The sequence below is a fragment of the Nomascus leucogenys genome, chromosome X, assembly GCF_006542625.1.
Source record: "Nomascus leucogenys isolate Asia chromosome X, Asia_NLE_v1, whole genome shotgun sequence".
In the NCBI taxonomy this organism is placed as follows: Eukaryota; Metazoa; Chordata; class Mammalia; order Primates; family Hylobatidae; genus Nomascus; species Nomascus leucogenys.
Window position 1 is genome coordinate 48,087,200 of NC_044406.1, and position 22,904 is coordinate 48,110,103.

Genomic DNA, 22,904 nt, shown 5'->3' on the forward strand with positions numbered 1-22,904 from the left:
ACAGTCTTGAAATAGCTCCTCTAAGATATTTATTAATTACAAAGAGAAAAATAGTAGCCTCACAGAGGAAAAATGCTACAGACACACAACCGAGTGATCAAGGTGACCATCACTAGTTATAAGATATATTGACCTCATGTGTGCCCTGATAAGATACACAAAAAAGAGAACAGCAACTCTATGGTATTCCATACTGCCAAATGCATAACCTCAATAAAATCATGAGAAATATCACACAAACCCATATTGAGGGACATTCTACAACATGTGCTCTTCAGTAGTGACTTTTCTACTTTCCAGTATTCTTCAAAAGTGTCAAGGTCATAAATAATAAAGAAAGACAGGAACTCTCTCAGATTGGAGGAAATGAAAGAATCTTGAAAGGTTAATCCAATATGGGATTCTGGATTGGATCCTGGAACAGGAAAAGGACTTTAGTGGAAAAGTTGGTAAAATTCAAATAAAATCTATAAGTTAATAGAGTTGTGTCACTGTTAATTTCCTAGTTTTAATCATTTGTACTATGGTTATATCAGATGTTAACATTAGGGAGAGCTGGGTGAAGGGTGTATGGGCGCTCTCTGGGCTATTTTTACAACTTCTTTGTAAGTCTGATATTACTTTAAAATAAAATTCTAAAAAATTTACAGAAATAAACAGTACCAGAGAATAGACTAGGTTCTAGTCCTATCTCCTAATAACTAGCTATGTGACTGTGGACAATTCCTTGTTTTCTGGAAACAGTGAAATCAATGAACTGGATTGCCAAGGTGCTTTTCAGAGCTAATTTTCCATGATTTGATAATTCATTCATACATTTAAGTATCTATTCTTTCATCAAATATAGCATTGTGCTTAGCATGAAACAGGTACTCTCTAAACATGAAATACAGAAATGAATAAAGCATTATTGTCACCTTAAGTTCACAGTTACAAGGAAAATACAGGTAAGGAAGCATTTAAAATATAGCAATATAAGAGCTGCAGTAGAGACATATTCAAAATTCTGGTGGCCCGGAAAAGATGGGTTCATCTCCATGTAAAGACTGAAGGAAGGTTTTGAAGATTAGGTGATACTTGAGCTAGGACCTCGAAGATGGGTTATGGTTGTTTTTCTGTAAGACTGGTTTATTTCTACTCTCTCCCCATTTTCACCCCAACAGCCCCAGTATAATCCTGGTTTGCTTTACAAAAAAAAGAGTCAAAGGCAAGGGACAGCACTTATAAATTTGGAACATTCAAGAAGTGAAATACAGCTGGAGCAAGAAATGACTGATATGGGGTGAGTGTTGAAGGATGATGTGCTGGAGACGTGGCAGGGATCACACATAGATTCCCCCAAATGCCAAACTGAGATGTGTGGGCAGCATTCTGAGAACCTAGTAATTTACTAAAATTTTTTGAACGTTTTTATTGAAGTGTAGCATACGTAGAGAAAAGGGCACAAATTATAAGTATGCAGATCAATGAATTTTGACAACATGAGAACATTTGTATAACCAGTATCCAGATCCAAGAACTAGAGCATTACCAGCATTTCAAAAGCAGCCCTGCACCTTGTGCCCTGTCCTTTCGATACTTCATTTCCCCAATAGTAACTGCAAACCTAACTCCTAACACCTATTTTTTGCCTGCTTTTGAAATTTATACCAATGAAATAATATATTGTATTCTTTTGTGTGACTTATTTAACCTAATATTATGGATATGAGAGTCATCCTTATTGTTGCAAATAGTTGTGTATAATTCATTCATTCCTGTTGCTGTATAATATTTATTGTGTAAATTTAATAGAATTTGTTTATCCATTTTAACATTAATGGGAATTCTATAGTTTCCAGGTTTGGGCTATAATGAATAGTGCTGCTATGAACATTCTTATACATGTTTTGGTGAACATGTGTACAAATTCCTGTTGGCTCCATGCCTAGCAGTGGACTTTCTGGGTCATTAGCATGCATATATTAAACTTTAATAAATACTGCAAAAGAGTTTTCCAAAGAACTTCTCACAAATTATACCCCTGCTGGCAGCATATGAGAGTTTCAATTGCTCTACATCCTTGCCAATTCTTGATATTACCTATTGGAAGTTTGAATTTGCACTTGCTTGATGACACTGAGCACATATGAATGGTTTTCAAAAAGTTCGTGGAAAATGTGTATTATGAAAAAACTATGCATGAATTTCAAAAGGTTTTTGCACCAAAATAAACTCATACTAACTTGTTAAAACATGTCTGAACAGGATCTAGTTTGAGGCACTAAGAAAGATAAGACATTACTTTGAAAAGAGCCCCTATCAGAGCAACATGAATTCTGCTAAAACTGAAGCAAGAACCAACATCAAATTTATGATGAAGTTTGACTGGGAGAGTGATGAAATCATTGACGCTTTACAAAAAGTTTATGGGGGCAATGCTGCAAAAAAATCAGCAGTTTACCATGGCTAACTCATTTTAATAAGGAACAAGATGATGTTGAAGATGAAGTCTGCAGTGGCAGCTCATCCACATCAATTTGCTAGTAAAAAATTTATCTTGTTCGTGCCCTAATTGAAGGGGAATAAGGGATCAAGGATTAATAGCACAAATGAAAGCCAATACCATAGATATCTCCATTGGTCCAGCTTACACAATTCTGACTAAAAAATTAAAGTTGAGGAAATTTTCCACTTGACAGGTGCCAAAACTGTTGTGCCCATATTAGCTGTAAATAAGAGCAGAATTTCAATGGATTTTTTTTTTTTTTTGAGACAGGGTCTCACTCTATCACTCTGGTTGGAGTGCAGTGGTGAGATTACAGCTTACCGCAGCCTCAGCCTCCTGGGCTCAGGTGATCCTTGCACCTCAGCCTCCTGAGTAGCTGGGACTACAGGTACATGCTGCTGTGCCCAGCTAAATTTTTTTTGTGTCTTTTTTTTTTTTTTTTTTTTTTTTTTTGTAGAGCTTCCCCAGGCTGGTCCCAAACTCCTGGCTTCAAGCGCTCCTCCTACCTTGGCCTCCCAAGGTGCTGGGATTACAGGCATGAGCCACCACACCCAGCCTCAATGGAAATTTTAAATAAGTGGGATCAAGATCCTGAAGCATTTCTTTGAACAACTGTAACAGGAAATGAAACATGGCTTTACCAGTATGATCCTGAAGACAAAGCACAATCAAAGCAGTGGCAACTAAGAGGTGGAAGTGGTCCTATTAAAGCAAAAGCAGACCAGTCAAAAGCAAAGGTCATGACAATAGTTTGGGGGATGCTCAAAGTATTATGCTTGTTGACTTTCTGGAGGGCCAAAGAATTATGACATCTACTTATTATGAGGATGTTTTGAGAAAGCTGGCCAAAGCTGTAGCAGAAAAATGCCCAGGAAAGTTTCACCAAAGACTCCTTTTGCACCATGGCAATGCTGCTCATTCCTCTCATCAAACAAGGGCAATTTTTGTGAGAGTTTCGATGGGAAATCAGTATTGTAAGGTGTATGCCTAATACACCTTACAATACTTATTTGGCTCCTTCTGACTTCTTTTTGTTATCTCATCTTAAAATATCTTTAAAGGGCACCCACATTTCTTCAGTTAATAATCTACAAAAGACTATTGACATGATTAAATTCCCAGGACCCTCAGTTCTTTATGGATAGATAAGGAACTGGTATTATCATTTACAAAAGTGTCTTGAACTTGATGGAAGTTATGTTGAGAAATAAAATGTATATATTTTTATTTTTATCTTTTAATTCCATTTTCACAAACTTTTAAAAGTCCCCTTGTATTCATATATTCACACACTGGCCATTTGGATATCCTTTCTTTTCAAACTTCCTCTTCAAGTGTTTTGCCCATTTTTCTATCAGGTTGTCTGTCTTTAAAGGGTTTTCAGACAAGGAGTGGTTTGATTACCTTAGTCAACTAAAGCTGCCATAACAAAACACCATGAACTGGGTGGCTTAAACAACAAGAATTTATTTCTCACAGTTCTGGGGATGCAGAAGTACATGATCAAAATGACAGTTGATTTGGTCCCCTGGTAAGTACTCTCTGGATTGCAGATAGCCATCTTCTCAGTGTCCTCACTGAGACAGAAAGAGGTCTGGTCTCTTTTCCCGCTCTTATAAGGGCACTAATCCCATCATGGGGCCCTCAGCCTCATAACATCATTTGAACATAATTATCTCCCAAAGGTCCCACCTCTAAATACCATGACATTGGGGGTTAGGGCTTTAATATATGAATTTTGAAGGGACACAAACATTGAGTCCATAACAGATATGGCTTGTATTACAGGAGAGCCTTTTTTTTGTTATTTTCTTGGTTATGGTTTTCCTTATAAGGGATTCCAGATTTCATAAAGCATCTTGGGCTTTATTGGCCGACATTGGCTGCATTCCTATTATTTTCTTTGTTTGATACAATGTCTCACTCTATTGCACAGGCTGGAATGCAGTGGCATGAACAACTGCAGCCTCAACCTCCTGGGTTTAAGTGATTCTCCCACCTCAGCCTCCTGAGTAGCTGGGACTATAGGCTTGTGCCACCAAGCCCGGATAATTTTCTAATTTTTTTGTAGAGACTGGGGTCTCACTTCGCTACCAAGGCTGGTCTTGAACTCCTGGGCTCAAGCGATCCTCCCGCCTTGGCCTCCCAAAGTGCTGGGATTACAGGCATGAGCTGCTGCACCTGGCCATTCCTATTATTTTCAAACGTTTATATAAAATGTGGAGTTACAGATCTATTATATTAATTTTTGTAATACTTAAGAATTAAAGAGTGGGAGACAAATTCTTGAGTACTTTGCACTGTTAAATATATTAATATTCATAAAACTATGCAAAATAATTATTAGTCTCCTCATTTTATAGTTAGAAATTTAGGCATAGAGTGACTAAGTAAACTTGAACAAGGCCACTGATAGAAAATTCTAGATCCAAGCCCTAAGCCATTAGATGAATTCATTTTGTGAACTTCAGTTCAGTCCAAGGATTAAAACTTATCTTGAGGCAGAAACCACTTTGGCTCATCATATGTAGATAATACTTTTAAGAATGGGTTTATTCTTTAGTCTATATCACTGGTTTCTTAAAATGTTTGGTTTATGGTGCCTTTAGAGGCTTTGGTGTGTGTGATGTTAATGACTTTCACAGACAGAGACTAGTTTTCCATCTGGCTTAGTGGTGAAGTTTTTATTTGATGGAATGCCAGAACAAAAAGCAATAAACCAGATTTCTGGTTTTAGCTCCAACATATAAAGATTCTCTAAGTCATTACTCCCATCCTTACAATAATAAAAAAGCTGAGCAAACTGAAAATTAATGAATTGTCTCGAACCAATCAGAGAATTAAGGCCGCAAGCCCACCTGCCACACAGAGAGACAAATGAACCTAGAGAGTTACTGCCAATATCACTGTCTTAGTCAGTTCAGACTACTATAGCAAAGTACCATAGACTGGGTGGCCTATAAACAACAGAAATTTGTTTCTCAAGGTTCTCTTATAAGGGATACATATGTACATTTACTCATTCCAGAGAGAATGGAAGTCTGAGATCAGGGTGCTAGCATGGTTGGGTTCTGGTGAGAGCCCTCTTCTGGGTTGCAGATTGTTGTCTTCCTGTACCCCCACATGGTGGAAAGAGGGTGAGAGAGCTCTCTGGGATCCCTTTCATAAGCACACTAATTCCATTCATAAGGGCTCCACCCTCATGATCTTATCATCTCACAAACACCCCATCTCCTAATCCCATCACATTGTGGATTATTATTTCAACATATAAATTTTGGAGGGACACAGATATTTAGCACATTGCACCAACTATATCAATAATCATTTAAAATATGAATGGTCTAAATATATCAATTAAAATAAAGAGGTTGGGATACAAAAGACCCAACTGTTTATTGTTTCCAAAAAATCTGCTATAACATAATGAATAAAACAGGTTACAAGTAAAGGGATGAAGAAAAATATGTTATATTAACATTAATAAAATGAAAGCTGGAGGAGGTATATTAATCTCAGGCAAAGCAGTTTCAGAACAAGGAAAATTATCATGGATAAAGAGAAGCATTATTTCATGATAAAGGGGCAAATTCCCAAGAAGACATAATAATCTTTATTGTGTATGCACCTAACAGCTAAGTGCCAAAATAGGTGAAGCAAAAACTGATAGAACTAAAAGGAAAAATGAAAAAGTTCACTATTATAGTTGGAAATTTCAACACTTCAATTTCAGTAATTGATACATTAAGAAAGTAAAAAATCAGCAAGGATAGATCAATAAGGATAGTGCTGAATAGCACTATCAATCAATTTGATTGATTTGGCATTTATAGAACATTCAATCCAAGTGCAGTGATTGAAGTGAACATTCATTCTCAAGCTTGCATGGACTACTTGCCTAGATAAAGCATATTCTGGACCACATAACATACTTTATCAAATTTAAAATGGTATAATACAATGTATATCTCCAAGCACAATGGAATTAAACTAAAAATCAATAACAGGATAGCTGGTAACCTCAAAATATTTGGAAATAAAACCACACACTTCTAAATAACACATAAATCAAAGAAGTCTCATGAGAAATTAAAAATATTTTAATTAAATGAAAACTTAAAAATACTTATCAAAATACATGAAATATGGTGAAGGTAGTGCTTAGTGGGACATATATACCATTAAATGCATATATTAGAAAGAAACTGTAAACTCAGCAACACAACATTTCATACTAGAAAATTAGAGATAGAAGAGAAATGTATGCCTCAATCAATCTTGCAGAAGAAAAAAATAACAAAAATTAGAGCAGAAACCAATGAAACTAAAATCAAGAAAACAATAGAAAAATATCAACAAACCTAAAAGATGTTTCTTAGAAAAATCAATAGAACTTATAAACCTCTATACAGGCTAACCAATAATAAAAGAAAAAAAACAGTAATTACCAATATCAGTAATGCATTTAGGTCATCACTACTGAGCCTGTGGATACTAAAAGGAAAATAAAAGGAATACTATGAACAACTCTGAACAACTCTGCACCCACAAGCTTGATAATTCACGTGAAATAAACCAATTCTTAGATAAAAACTACTAAAGCTCACACAAGAAGAAACAACTTGAATAGCCCTACTGAAGAAATTGAATCAATAATGAATAATCTCCACCCAAAAGAAAAAGCCAGGCCCAGATAGTTTCACTGGTAAATTCCTCTAAACACTTAAGAAGAAATGATATCAATTCTCCATAATGTCCTCCAGAAAATAAAAACAAAGTTTACACTTCCAAAATCGTTCTATGAAACCAATATTACCCTAATAAAAAAACCTAATTCCAAAGGACATTATGAGAAAAAAAAACTAAAGGCCAATATCTCCTATGAATATAGATTAAACATTATCAGTAAAATATTAGCAAAAAAACCACCCAAAAATGTATAAAAAGAATTATACACCATAACCAAGTAGGATTTACTTCAAGTATGGAAGACTTGTTAAACATTTGAAATTAAATGAATGCATTTTACCATATCAATGAGCTAAAGAAGAAAATTCACATGATTCTGTCAATTGATGCAAATAAATTATTTTACAAAATCCAAATATCACTCAGCAAACTAGGAATAGAGGCAATTTTTTTTTTCAACTTGGTTAAAAGAATACCTATAAAAACCTACAGCTAACATCAAATGTAATAATAAGAAGGTGGACACTTCATGCAAGATTCAGAACAAAGTGGGAATGTGATCTTTCACCACTCCTATTTTACATCACAGTGGAGATTCTGACTTGTGTGGTAAGACAAAAATGAAAGAGAGAATAAGAAAAAGAGGAGGAGGGGGAGAGGGAAGAAAGAAAGGAAGGAAGGAAGAAAAAGAAAAAAGGTATATAGATTTAGAAGGAAGCAATAACACTGTCTTTGTTCACAGATGACTGGATTGTGCAGATTATTCTAAAGAATTAACATTCTGCAATTAATAAGAGGGTATAGCATGGTCCTGAAATACAAGCTTAATATCCAAAAGTCAATTACTTTCTTATATATCAGCAAAGAACAATTGGAATTTGAAATTAAAATAATAACAATTAAAATAGCACCAAAAATTGAAATAGGTACAAATTTAACATAATAGATACAGGATCTATATGTGGAAAATTATAAAACTCTGATAAAAGAAAAGATCTAAATAAATGGAAAGATATTTTAATTTTTATTGATTAGAAAACTCAATATTATTAACATATAAATTCTTCCCAACTTGATCCACAGATGCAATGCAATATCAATAAATTCCTAGCAAATTATTTTGAAATATCTATAAACTGATTGTAAAGTTTATATAAAAAGCAAAAGATCTAGAACATCCAACATGATAATGAAGAAAAAGAACAAGTTGCAACACTCTCGCTACCTGATTTCAAGTCTTAATATAAAACTACAATAATCAAGAAAGCATAGTGTAAGTGAAAGAATAGACACACTGATCAATGGAACAGAATAGATAGCCCATATACAGGCCAATATTAATATAGTCAGTTGATTTTTGACAAAGAAGCAAAGGCAATTTAATGAAGAAAGAATATTGTTTTAAACAAATGGTGCCAGAACAATTGGATGTCCCCACCACGGGGGGAGAAACCTACTCATAGACCTTATACCTTTCAGAAAAATGAACTCAATATGGATTATAGACCTAAATGAAAGTGGCAAAACTATAAAACTCCTAGAAGAAAACATAGGAAGAAATGTAAGTGACCTTAGGATGATGATGAATTTTTAGATACAATACCAAAAGCATGATCCATGAAAAAAAAAAAGAAATTGATGTTGGACTTTGTTAAAATGAAAAAATTTTGCTCTGTGAAAGACTATGTTAGAGAATGAAAAGGCAAGCCATGGTCTGAGAGAAAATATTTTCAAAAAAATTATCTGATAAATGACTTGTACCCAAAATTTATAAATAACACCTAAAACATCCACCTAATTAAAAAAAATAGATCTGAACAGACATCTCATCAAAGAAGACATGCAAATGGCAAATAAATATACAAGAAGATGTTCAACATTATTTGTCATCAGGAAATTACAAATTAAAACAACAGTGAGATAACACTACACACCTACTGAAATGGTAAAATCTAAAAAACTGACAATTCCAATTCGGACTAGGATGTGGGACACAGGAACTCTCATTCACTGCTGGCAGGAATGCAAATGGTACAGCCACTTTGAAAATAGTTTGACAGTTTCTTTCAAAACTAAACATATTTTACCATACAATGGAACAATCATGCTCCTAAAAATTTCCCCAATTAATTTGAAAACCTATGTCTATGCAAAAACTTGTATGGGCCACGTGCGGTTGCTTACATCTGTAATCCCAGCACTTTGGGAGGCCATGGCAGGCAGATCGTTTGAACCCAGGAGACCATCCTGGGCAGCATGGCAAAATCCAATCTCTACAAAAAATACAAAAAAAATTAGCTGGGGATGGTGGCACACACCTGTAGTCTCAGCTACTTTGGAGGCTGAGGCAGGAGGATCACCTGACCCCAGGAGGTTGAGGCTGTGGTGAGCTGTGACTGCACCATGGCACTCCAGCCTTGGCAATAGAGTTGGACCCTGTGACAAAACAAAAACAAAAACAAAAAACTTGCACAATATTATTTATGTCAGTTTTATTCATAATTACCAAAAACTCAAAGCAACTAAGAAATTCTTCAATAGCAGAATGGATAAACAAACTGGGGGACATCTATACAATGGAATATCATTTAGGGATAGAAAGAAATGAAACTGGGCAGGGTGGTGCATGCTGTAGTCCAAGGTACTCGGGAGGCTAAGGCAAGAGAATTGCTTGAGGCCAGGAGCTGGAAGCTGCAGTGAGCTATGATCATGGCCCTGCACTCCAGCCTGGGTGACAGATCGAGACCCCATCTCAAAAAACAAAGCACAACAAAAATTTTAAAAAAGAAATGAGCTATGAAGCCATAAAAAGACATGGATGAATTTTAAACACATATTGTTAGGTGAAACAAGCCAGTATGAAAAGACTAATTACTGTAGTATTCTAATTATATGACATCCTAGGAATAACAAACCTATAGTGACAATAAAAACATCAGTGGTATCCAGGGTTTGTGGGAAGGAATGTAAGGTTCAAAAGACAATGTACAAGATTTTTGTGTTTGTGTTTTAGGATGGTGAAAATATTCTCTACAATATTGTAATTGTAATAACATGGCACTGTGCAGTATGTCTAAACACAATGTATACAAACTAACTGTATACTTAATGTATACAAACTAAACAATCATTTAGGAATTAGGAGCATGCCGGGATGGAATGAGGAATGTGACAAAATCAGCTAAGTGTATTACAAATACAGGCTGGACTGAGCTGGTTGCCTCCTGTTATTGTGGGGGTGACTCACTTCATCCCAACTTCTTGATACTTTCACTTCTGGAGGTCATATTTCTCTAAGATCTTCCAGAAAAAAGTCTTAAAGCTGCCTTAGCTTTTTTTTTTACAGTCCAGCTCTTAATTTTTTCCCTCCTATTCCCCAATAATAACATAATCATGAACCCAGCCTATCCCCAAAGCCTGCCTTGTTCTGAAGCATCCAACTGTAAAGAATCTTCACCTACGCCGGTGACTTGTGGGCCTGAAGAAAACTATCCATCCCTGCAAATGTCTTCTGCTGAGATGCCTCACACAGAGACTGTCTCTCCTCTTCCCTCCTCCATGGATCTGCTTATTCAGGACAGCCCTGATTCTTCTACCAGTCCTAAAGGCAAAAAACCCACTTCTGCAGAGAAGAGCACCACAAAAAAGGAAGATAAGGTCCGGGTCAAGAAACAGAAGACCAGAACTGTGTTCTGTTCCACTCAGCTGCGTGTACTCAATGATAGATTTCAGAGACAGAAATACCTCAGCCTCCAGCAGATGCAAGAACTTTCCAACATCCTGAACCTTAGCTACAAACAGGTTAAGACCTGGTTCCAGAACCAGAGAATGAAATCTGAGAGGTGACAGAAAAACAACTGGCCAAAGAATAGCAGTGGTGTGACTCAGAAGGCCTCAGCATCTACCTACCCCAGCCTCTACTCTTCCTACCACAAGGGATGCCTGGTGAACACGACTGGAAACCTTCCAATGTGGAGCAACCAGACCTGGAGCAATTCAACCTGAAGCAACCAGACCCGGAACATCCATTCCTGGAGCAACCACTCCTGGTGCACCCAGTCCTGGAACAATCAGGCCTGGAACAGTCCCTTCTATAACTGTGGAGAGGAATCTCTGCAGTCCTGCATGCAGTTCCAGCCAAATTCTCCTGCCAGTGACTTGGAGGTCACTGCCAGTGACACTCTACAAAATATTTGACCAGTTCTCCTCTAAACTGTGAAGAGTATCAAAAACACAGAAAGTCTGAAAAAACATAGTAGCCAATAGAAGCCTAAGGAGATGTGATGATTAAATATAATGTGGTGTCCCAAATAGTAAAGTAAAACAGAAAAAAACCACATCAGGTAATAACTAAGGAAATCTGAATCAAGTAAGGACTTCAGTTAATAATAATGTATCAATATTTATTCATTAATTGTGACAAATGTACCACAGTAATGGAAGATGTTAATAATAGAAGAAATTGTGTGCAGGGTTTATGAGAACTCTGTATACAATCTTTATGTTTTTTTTTTAAATCTAAAACTGTTCTAAAAATGCCGTTTATTTAAAAACAAAAAGCAATGAGTCAGGGTTTTGGATGGAGCTCCATTAAATCCAAGAAACATAACCAGAAGTGTTGCAAAAGCATTGAATAAATTCCACCTACCCACAGAGCATCAGTGTTTGTATTTGTTTTTGGCAAAGACATTTTGTAAATGTGTCAGCATACTAAAAAAAAAAAATGAAGTTTCACAAAGGCTTACAAAATAAGATATTTTCTTGCGTGATATCATTAGAAGCTTCCTGGACAGAACACAGGCAGTTTTAGTCAAGTTGCATAATATTGGGATGTAGCATACCTGCCAATTATCCCATAACTTACTTCTTAATATAGCAAGAAACATCAGTAATTATAGAGTCAATGATAGTATTTGATAGAGACACTATTTCTGAATTCTGCTTCTACTCAACAGTACCTATCAACGTAACCAGTCCCAGAGCACAGGGCTTCAAAATCTTCCTAAATTGAGTGTGGCATCTTTCTCCTGAAAAGACATGTCTATTAACCAACTCAACATCTTCTCCTCGATGTATTGAATATCTTTCATTCGCCCTTCAAATATATTCTATACCCCTCTTTACTCTGCTCTGTGCCATGGAAGGCTGAACTCTGGGTTACATTAAAGGGCTTGTTTTCTGACTTCCTGTTGGGTTTAGACAATGGGGAACACTAATAGAAGAACAAACAGGAAGGAGGAGATGAGGTTGGAGTATTTATTCCTGATTCCATCCCAGCAGCATTGCTGAGTACTGTCTGCATTCCTCAGAAGGGTTTCAGCCCGTTCCTCAGCCCTTTGCACAGTACCACATGGCACTAGTCTGTTTCCTTATCCTGTCAGGCCTGGGGTTGTAAAAGGTTCAACATATTTTAGCCTGGGGCTATTGCACTATCTCTTATGCTTTTCCTGTCTTTGTATATTTATAAATAGTTCCATTATTATGCCTCTCCTCAAATTAACCTAATTTGACTGTACCATCTGTTTCCCTTTGGAACCCTAATTGATATACCTCGAACTTAAAATGTCCCCATCTACATCCCCAACCCCAGATCTGCTTCTCCAGCAGTAGTCTTCCCCCATAGTAATTAAACGATAACTCCATTCTTTCAAATAGCTTGGCTCGATTCCTATCTTTCAAACCTTACTTAAAATTAACATCCGATATGTCTATCTTAAAAAAGTTTCCAGAGTCTGACCACTTCTTAATGTTACCACCACTATTTAACACTACCCTGGTTCAAGCCACTAGGTTATGTAGATTGTTATAGGTTCCTCCTAACTGGTTTTCCTGCTTCCATCTTTGCCCTCTACAGTCTAGTATTACACTTGCAGAAGCCAGAATGACCCTCTTAAAACACAAGTCAGATCATACCACGCCCTTGTTCAAACTCTCTAAGGGCTTCTTATTTCCCTTAGGGTAAAATCAAAGTCTTGGCCATGTCCCTGCATACCACCAGATCTCAGCTCATGCCATTTTACCCTTTACTCCTTCTGCATGAGCCACAATTACCTCCTTGCTATTCCTCGAACAGACCAAGCTTCCTCCTGCCACAGGGGACTTTTAAGTTACTGTTCCTTCTGTTGCATCACTTTTCTTCCAAATATCTATATGACTTGCTCCCTCACTTCCTTCATGTCTCTGCTCAAATGCGTCTTATCGGCAAGCCTTTCCTTAATCATGCTATATAAAAGAGCTACGCCCCCATTTCTCATCTCAATCCATCTCTTTTAGTTCATTTTATTTTTCTTCACAGCATTTATCACCAGACATGTATTTGCTTATGGTTTTTCTTCCCTAACCTGAGTATAAGGTGGTATTCTTGACTATTTTGTCCACTACTGACTCCCAGGGCCTAGAATAGCTACTGGCCCATAATAGGCATTCCACAAACATTCATCAAATGAATAAATGTATATGGTAACTGATATTGTAGTGTACTTTAAGATAAAGCTTTTGCATTGTGGTAAATCTAATTTTCAGTAAAGGTCTATAGTTTTAGACTAAACCTTCTAATGAAAAAGATCCACAGACTGCAGGGTATTTCAGAAAGGAGAGAACCAATGTGTGTTAGAAGTTTCTTTGCCTTTCTGTAACCATTGTGAAGAACGTGTGAACCAGATCTCTTTGTCCCATCATATTTAATAATGAAAGTCACAACATATAATAAAGGTTGTCATATTTTCCTTTAGAAAATTTTAAACTTTAGCTATACCCATTGTATGCAAATATAGATGCAATAATTATAATAGCAAGGTATGTTTTCCTCCATTCCTATCAAGTATTCTACTTGACTTGTTATGAAGACAGTAGAAATTATATGTTGCCTGACTGGGTAAGGTAGCATTTCTTGCACACTTCCTCTTTGGAGAGTTAGAATGTTTCAACATAATAATAATGTTTCAACCTAATTTGACATAAAATAAATGTTGCCAAGAAAAAGCTTTGCACCTAGTTCATGAACTCTCCATCTTCCCCTACCTTCTGCCCCCAACCCAATCCATTCATGTACCCTAGTCTGTGTATCTGCTCTGGATTTTCTAAATGCTACCTTAGAGTCTGACTGCAAGATTATCAGAGCTAGAGATTTGGATTGCTTTATTTAGTGCCTAATAACCATTCAGTAAAGGAATTGATTTTACTAAATGAAAGCTGGGCACTAGGCCATTGACTGAGCCTAAGTAAGTTGGAAGAAACCAAATGAAACTCATGGTCCCATCTTATCATAAACTTCCTCCAGAGCTTCCCATATTATCCTCTCTTTCAGGACTCACAGAAGAAACTGCTCTTGGATTTATACATCCCAAACAATCCAGTCACCTAGAAAAAACTTGGCTTTTTTAATCTTCTGGACTCTGTTTAGTCACCAGAAAGCAAGCAGCTATATTGTTGCAACTATGTAAGACCCTATGCCCTGCAATCCTAATATTACCTGTGGTTTTCTCCCTTTGTACCAACCCCCTCAAGTGTTCATTTGTATCCTTTTGTACAGCACGTCTTTTTGAAACAACCTTAAATCCTTTGTGGGACAATCTGGAGTATAAATAAATCATTGTGGTATGTGTGGGTTTTTTTGGTGTTCATTTTGTCTGTTTCCCACTGTGCTACATCATTAGTTGTATATGAATCTATACAGAGCTGGAGGAAGACATCAGCACATGTCCTTGGTTATATTTTTTTAAACTGACAGTTTACAGAATGTTTTCAAAAATGTGTAAGCTCAAAACCCTTCCCTTCCATGGATCACTGATGATTATGTGTCTTCAGAATATTCAAGAGTTGTTGACATTGTCACATAATTCGCTTTTACAGCCACATAATTCACCTTTATTTTTTGTTGTTGTTTTCTCCTTGTAACAAAGTTCAATGTTAATGACAGAAGGTAGTAAAATATTAATAATTGGTGAATCTAGGTGAAATCTATATAGATATTCATTGCATTATGCTTTTTACTCTTTTGTAGGTTTGACAATTTTTATTCTAAGAAGTAAAATATAAATAAATAAAAATGTAATGCTAGCAAAGAATCCTCTCATCCCACTCCAACTTAAAATATGCTAGGCTGAATAGAATTAAAAGAATCATCAATGTTGTATGTATCTTGAAGCAATTCTTCTATTATGCTAATAAGCTGGACATCTGTGCTTCTCTCCTTAGAGATAAGAGATGATTCGTGCTAAACAAAATCAAAAGTGTCTTGAACATTATTCCAAATTAAATACTGTTATTTTGTGCCATTGAGTTATGTGAGTGGGTCAGAACTCTGTTAAATCTATTATGTCTGGTATTTACTTTGCAGGTATTCTCTAGTAAATATTCTCTGGAATTGGCTCCCTCATTTTTTTAGAGCTATGGTTCTTCGGGATTCAGATATTTGAGAATTAATATTGTAGATATCACTTAAGTCCCTCCTCGATCATTTTTTGCCAAGACCAGCTCGGTCGGGGAGACCCTAACCCAGCAACGCTAGAGGAATTAAAGACACACACATTGAAATATAGAGGTGTGAAGTGGGAAATCAGGGGTCTCACAGTCTTCAGAGCTGAGAGCCCCGAACAGAGATTTACCCACATATTTATTAACAGCAAACCAGTCATTAGCATTGTTTCTATAGATATTAAATTAACTAAAAGTATCCCTTACGGGAAACGAAGGGATAGGCTGAATTAAAGAAATAGGTTGGGCTAGTTAACTGCAGCAGGAACATGCCCTTAAGGCATAAATCGCTCATGCTATTATTTGTGGCTTAAGAATGCCTTTAAGCGGTTTTGCACCCTGGGTGGGCCAGGTGTTCCTTGCCCTCATTCCCGTAAACCCACAACCTTCCAGCTTGGGCGTTAGGGCCATTATGAACATGTCACAGTGCTGCAGAGATTTTGTTTATGGCCAGTCTTGGGGCCAGTTTATGGCCAGATTTTGGGGGGCTTGCTCCCACCAATTTTTAACTTTATAAGTTTGCTAGTTTCTTATACCAGTCCTCATCCATATGGAAAACTTCATGCCATCTGGCTCTGATTCTGAGTTGATCCATATACTATGAAATATGATAAATATGTCACTGTCTCTGATAACATAAGCTTATTCTCTGTCACCTGCCTTACCAAAGCTGTCAAATATAACTTGAGCCTTTAAACTCAAGGGAGTTTTGCAGATCCACAAATGCTATAAAGGAGTTTTTTTTTTCCAAGACGAGGTAATAGGGTCCTGTGGCTTATTGTTCAAGATATATTCAACTCAATATTTATTGAGCTCTTATGAGGTGCTCTAACCATGTCCTGGATGGCATAAAGAAATTAGTAGTGTTTTGAAGGTCAGCCAAAACCTTTACAGCCTGTGGTAAATGCTGCCTGGCCTGGGACTCACTGTTCAGGGCAGTGGGTTCTCCTATGGCCTAGGGCAGATCCAGAAATGCCATCCAAGGGTCAAGCCCTAGAATTGGGAACCCCAAGAGCCTGCTTGGCGCTCTACTCCCCTGTGGCAGTGTTGGTACCTAAGGTGCAAGACAAAGTTCCTTTTACTTTTCCCTCTGCTTTTCTCAAGCAGAAGGAATTTTGCCCTGTAGCCACCACAGCTGGTAATGTGCTGAGTCTCACCTGAAGCTAGTAACCCGAGGCCCTTGATGTCGTACCTGGGTATTGCTGCTCTTTATTCAGGGCTCAGGGGCTCTTCAGTTAGCAGGTGATGAATACTGCCAGGACTGGATCATTCCTTCAAGACAGTGGGTTCTCTTCTGGCTCAGGGTGTGTCTAGAAATATCCTCTGAAAGCTACGGCCTGGAATAGGGGCCTCACAACTGACTCAGAGCACTTTGGCCCTCAGTGGCAAAAGATTACCCTCTGACTAGGGTTGGATTAAATGCTTCCTCTGTGAGCAGGTGTCAGTCGAGTTTGGTCTGGTTTTCCTTTCTGCTTTAACAGGATAGCACTAAATTCAATGCCTCACAATTGCTGTGCTCTCCCTCCCCAGCACCCAGAGACACACGGTCTGCAGCACACGGCCGCTGCTTGGTATGAGGGAGGGGTGTCACTGGGGATTCAGGATTGGTTTTGCTATCTCTTCAGTGCCTCCTTCAGCAATATGAAGTTAAAACCAGGTACTGTAAGTGCTCACCTGATTTTTGGTTCCTATGAAGGTGTTTTTTTCTGTGTAGATAGTTGTTAACTTGGTGTCCTTGGTGTGGGTGGTGCAGAGGAGGGAGATGATTGGTGGAGCTTTCTATTCTGCCATCTTGCTCTGTCTCTCTACACTGTAGCTTTGAGGTAAGTTTTAAAATCTGTCTTCCAACTTTGCTCCTTTCAAGATTGTTTTTGTTATCTGTGGTCTCTTGCATTTCCATATGCATTCTAAGATCAGCTTATCAATTACTGCAAAAAAGGCCATTGGGATTTTGATAGGAAATGCATTAAATAAGTAGATCAATTTTGGGAATATTATCATTTAAACAATACTATGTTTTTAATTTTTTTAATTTTTAAAATTTTTCTAGAATTTATCTTTCAGAGCTGCATTTCTAATAAAATTTTACATTTTCATTCTTAAAATGTATAACAGTATTTCATCTTTTTTGTTATTTTAAACAATTGTGTACTAGTATTTTTTGAAATATTTTTATTCTTAGACCTTATAATCAGAGACAATATAAAAAATAAAAGTAATATTAAGTCTTCTAATCCATGAACATAGGGTTTTTCTATTTTTTTAGGTCTTTTAAATTTCTTTCAATTATATTTTGTAGTTTTCAGGGTATAAGACTCATACTTCTTTTGTTAAATTTATTACTATTTTACTCTTTTTAATACCATTTAAATGGAATTTTTGTTTCATTTTTTGATTGTTCATTGCTGGTATATATAAATACAATTGATTTTTATACATGGATATTGTATCCTGCAACCTAGCTGAACTTATTTACTGGCTGTAATATTTTCTTGTAGATTCCTTAAGGTATTCTACATACAAGGTCATGTCATATGTGAATAGAAATAGTTAACTTTCTTTTCTAATCTGGATACATTTTATTTATTTTTCTTGGATAATTGTTCTTGCTAGAATGTCACAATTTTGAATAGAAATGGTGAGCCTGGTGTGGTGGTTCACGCCTGTAATCCCAGCACTTTGGGAGGCCGAGGTGGGTGGATCACCTGAGGTCAGGAGTTCGAGGCCAGCCTGACCAACATGGAGAAATCCCCGTCTCTACTAAAATTACAAAATTTGCTGGGCATGGTGGTGCATGCCTGTAATCCCAGCTACTCTGGAGGCTGAGGCAGGAGAATCGCTTGAACCTGGGAGGCAGAGAGATTGTGGTGAACCAAGATCATGTCATTGCACTCCAGCCTGGGCAACAAGAGCAAAACTGTCTCAAAAAAAAAGAAAAAAAAGAAAAAGAAATGGTGAGAAGGGACATTCTTTTCTTGTTTTTGATCTTAAGAGGAAAGCTTCCATCCCTTCACCATTAAGTATGATGTTAGCTGTGGGGGTTTTTTTGTAGACACCCTGTACCTATGTATGTCAATTAAGTTAAGCTTTTAAGTTGTATTGGCCAAAACTACAGTATCATTTCTTATTTGAATTTGCTGGCTCCATCCACTGAGAGAGGTGTGCTGAAACCTCCAATTATTGTTTTTGGATTGTCTATAGTTCCTTGTTGGTCTCACAGTGTTTGTTTCAATATTTAGAGGCTATGATATTTGATATATTCCTATTTGGGATTGTTATATGTTATTGAATTGACCATTCCATATTTGCACTGTTCCTATTCCTCTTTATCTCTAGTAATATTTTAAGTATAAATTCTGTCATCCGTTTTCTTTAAAACTTTTGATCCACTTATACTTTAGGCATGTCTTTTATAAGCAGCAAAGACTTTTTCTGTCTGTATGCGCTTTTAATTTAGTTTGACAACCTTAGTGTTTCACTTTGAGATTTGGTTTAATTTTGTTTAACTTAACTAGTGATATATTTACATTTTTACGTATTATTTACTACTTTTCCTCTTCCCCTTTTTATTCCTTGATCTTGACCTTTCCACCTTTTTTTTTTACTTAATCAAGTATTTTAAATATTTCATTTCAACAATTAATTTTGTATTATTTTATTACTCTTTTAATTTTTACCCTAGAGATTACAAACTCATCATTGACTTATCTAAGTATAACCTAAGTTAGATCTTTTACCACTTTCTGAGCAATCCAAGAATCTTACAATTTTAAAAATTCCATATATTCCCCATTCTTCCTTTGGCCTATTGTGGTTATGCATTTTAATTCTCCATATATTTTAAACCCCATAGACAGTCTATTGTTTTGAACAATTTATGCACATATTTATCCTGTCTGGTGGCTCTTTATACCTTCTTGCATTAACATGATTACAACTCAGATAACTTTTCCTTCTTTCTGCTTCTTTCTTCCCATAGTATTTCTTTAAAGAATTCAATCAAGTTCTTTTTGTTTTCCTGAAAATGTCTTTATATTCTCTTTATTTTTGAAGGGTATTTTCACTGAGTATAAAATTCAAAGTTGGCAGTTTTATATTAGCACTTCAAATATATCATTTTACTATTTTCTGGGTTCCATTGTATCTCTTGAGAATCTGGCTGACAGTTCATTTGGAGGAAAATGTAATTTTTTCTCTGTATGCTTAAAATTTTTTTCTTTTTGTCTTTTGTTGTCATCATTTTAATGATTTTATGCCTATGTGTGATTTTCTTTGTAATTACAGTTTGGGTTCATAGAACTTTATGATAATGAAGTTTGAGAAACTTACTAACTTGCATCTCTTCAAATATTTCTTCTACCTCATTCTCTCTTTCCAGTCATCTAGAAACACAAATTATACATATGATAGGCCATTTCCCACATTCCATCTATCTCTTATATGCGTTTCTCATTTCTGACATTGTCTCTCTGTATTTCAATGTGCATATTGTCCACCAACCACCTTGCAGTTTACTACTCCATTCTTCTGTTGTGCTAATTTGCTGTTGATTACATTTAGATAGCTTTAAATTTCATGTTATACTTTCCATTGTGGAATTTTTATCTGATTCTTTTAAAATAAATTTCAGCTCTCTGGGGAGAAATTTCTGTTTTTCATCTATTTTCTTGAATGATTTAATCATATTTATAAAGTTTTAATGTCCATGTATTGTAACTTCAATTTCTGAGTCATTTCTGGCTGTAATTGTCTTTATTTTTCTTGCTTTTTGGTCATTTGGTTCTGTTTCCTGCCGTGACTTTTAATGTTTGGTTGAATATGGAGCATTGTGTATGAAAATTTGTAGAGGCTCAGGATAATATTATTTCCCTCCAGAGAAAAATTAATTTTCTTCTGATAAAAGATGGAGCTAGGAAGATTGCCTTGTTCTAGTTGAAACTCCTCTATTTCCACTTTACTGTTATTGTTAAGGTATAGTCATTCTGGACCATTAACTAAAATCTGGCGTATTTACCTAGAACACCTTTTCTATGGTGGTCTTGACTTCTGGATTTCATCCTTGATATTATTTGGCTGTGTCCCCACCCAAATCTCATCTTGAATTTGTCTGAGAGGCCTGGTAGAGGCACTTGAATCATGAGGGCAGGTCTTTCTTGTGCTTTTCTCGAGAATAGCACATAGGGAATAAGTCTCATGAGATTCGATCATTTTAAAAAGGGCAGTTCCCCTGCACAAACTGTCTTCTCTTGTCTGCCACCATGTGAGATGTGCCTTTCACCTTCTGCCATGATTGTGAGGCCTTCCCAACCACATGGAACTGTAAGTCCATTAAACTTCTTTCTTTTGTAAATTGCCCAGTTTCAGGTATGTCTTTATCAGCAGCATGAAAACAGACTAATACAGTAACTTGGTACCAGTAGAGTAGGGTGCTGCTGAAAAGATACCCAAAAATGTGGAAGTGACTTTGGAACTGAGTAACAGGCAGAGGCTGGAACAGTTTGGAAGGCTCAGGAGAAGCCAGGAAAATGTGGGAAAGTTTGGAACTCCCTAGGGACTTGTTGAATGGCTTTGACCAAAATGCTGATAATGGTTTGGACAATGAAATCTAGGCTGAGGTGGTCTCAAATGGAGATGAGGAACTTATTGGCAACTGGAGCAAAGGTAACTCTCTTGTTATGTTTTTGCAAAGAGGCTGGCAGCATTTTGCCCTCACCCTAGAGATTTGTGGAACTTTGAACTTGAGAGAGATGATTTAGAGTATCTGGCGGAAGAAGTTTCTAAGCAGCAAGGCATTCAAGAGGTGACTTGGGTGCTGTTAAGGCATTTAGTTTTAAAAAGGAAACAGAACCTCAAAGTTTGGAAAATTTGCAGCCCAACAATGTGATAGAAACGAAAATCCCATTTTCTGAGGAGAAATTCAAGCTGGCTGCAGAAATTTGCAAAAGTAATGAGGAGCTAAATGTTAATCACCCAAGACAATGGGAAAAATATCTCCAGGATATGTCAGAAATCTTTGCAGCAGCCCCTCCCATCACTGGCCCAGAAGTTTAGGAGGAAAAAATGGTTTTGTGGGCTGGGCCCAGGGTCCCCATGCTGTGTGCAGTCTAGGGACTTCATATCTTCATCCTAGCCACTCCAGCCTTGACTAAAAGGGGCCAAGGTACAGCTCAGGCTTTTGCTTCAGAGGGTGGAAGCCCCAAGCCTCGGCAGCTTCCATGTGGTGTTGAGCCTGCGGGGACACAGAAGTCAAGAATTGAGATTTGGGAACCTCTGCCTAGATTTCAGAGAATGTATGGAAATGCCTGGATGCCCAGACAGAAGTTTGCTGCAAGGGCGGGGCCCTCATGGAGAACCTCTGTTAGGGCAGTGCAGAAGGGACATGTGGGGTCTGAGCCCCCACACAGTCCCTACTGGGGCACCGCCTAGTGGATCTGTAAGAAGAGGGCCACCGTCCTCCAGACCCCAGAATGGAAGATCCACTGACAGCTTGCACCTTGCACCTGGAAAAGCCATGGACACTCAACACCAGCCCATGAAAGCAGCCAGGAGGAGGGCTACACCCTGCAAAGCCACAGGGGCGGAGCTGCCCAAGGCCATAGGAGCTCACCTCTTGCATCAGCATGACCTGGGTGTGAGACATGGAGTAAAAGGAGATCATTTTGGAGTTTTAAGATTTGACTGTCCTGCTGGATTTTGGACTTGCATGGGGCCTGTAGCCCCTTTGTTTAGGCCAATTTCTCCCATTTGGAATGGCTGTATTTACTCAATTCCTGTTCTCCCATTATATCTAGGAAGTAACTAACTTGCTTTTGATTTTACAGGCTCATAGGCAGAAGGGACTTGCCTTGTCTCGGATGAGACTTTGGACTATGGACTTTTGAGTTAATGCTAAAAGGAGTCAAGACTTTGGGGGACTGTTGTGAAGGCAAGATTGTTTTTTAAATGTGAGGACATGAGATTTGGGAGGGGGCAGGGGCAGAATGATATGGTTTGGCTGTGTCCTCACCCAAATCTCATCTTGAATTCCCACATGTTGTGGGAGGGACCTGGTGGGAGGTAGTTGAATCATGGGGGCAGGTCTTTGCTGTGCTGTTATCATGATAGTGAATAAGTCTCATGAGATCTGATGGTCTTAAAAAGGGGAGTTTCCCTGCACAAGCTCTCTTCTCTTGTCTGCCGCTGTGTGAGACATGGCTTTCACCTTCTGCCATGATTGTGAGGCCTTCCCAGACACATGGAACTGTAAGACCAT

General features: G+C 37.3%; 1 pseudogene; it reads left to right on the forward strand.

The window, feature by feature from the left end:
• Window positions 1-10,570: 10,570 nt before the first annotated feature.
• LOC100589521 lies at window positions 10,571-11,374 on the forward strand (annotated as a pseudogene).
• Window positions 11,375-22,904: the final 11,530 nt, after the last annotated feature.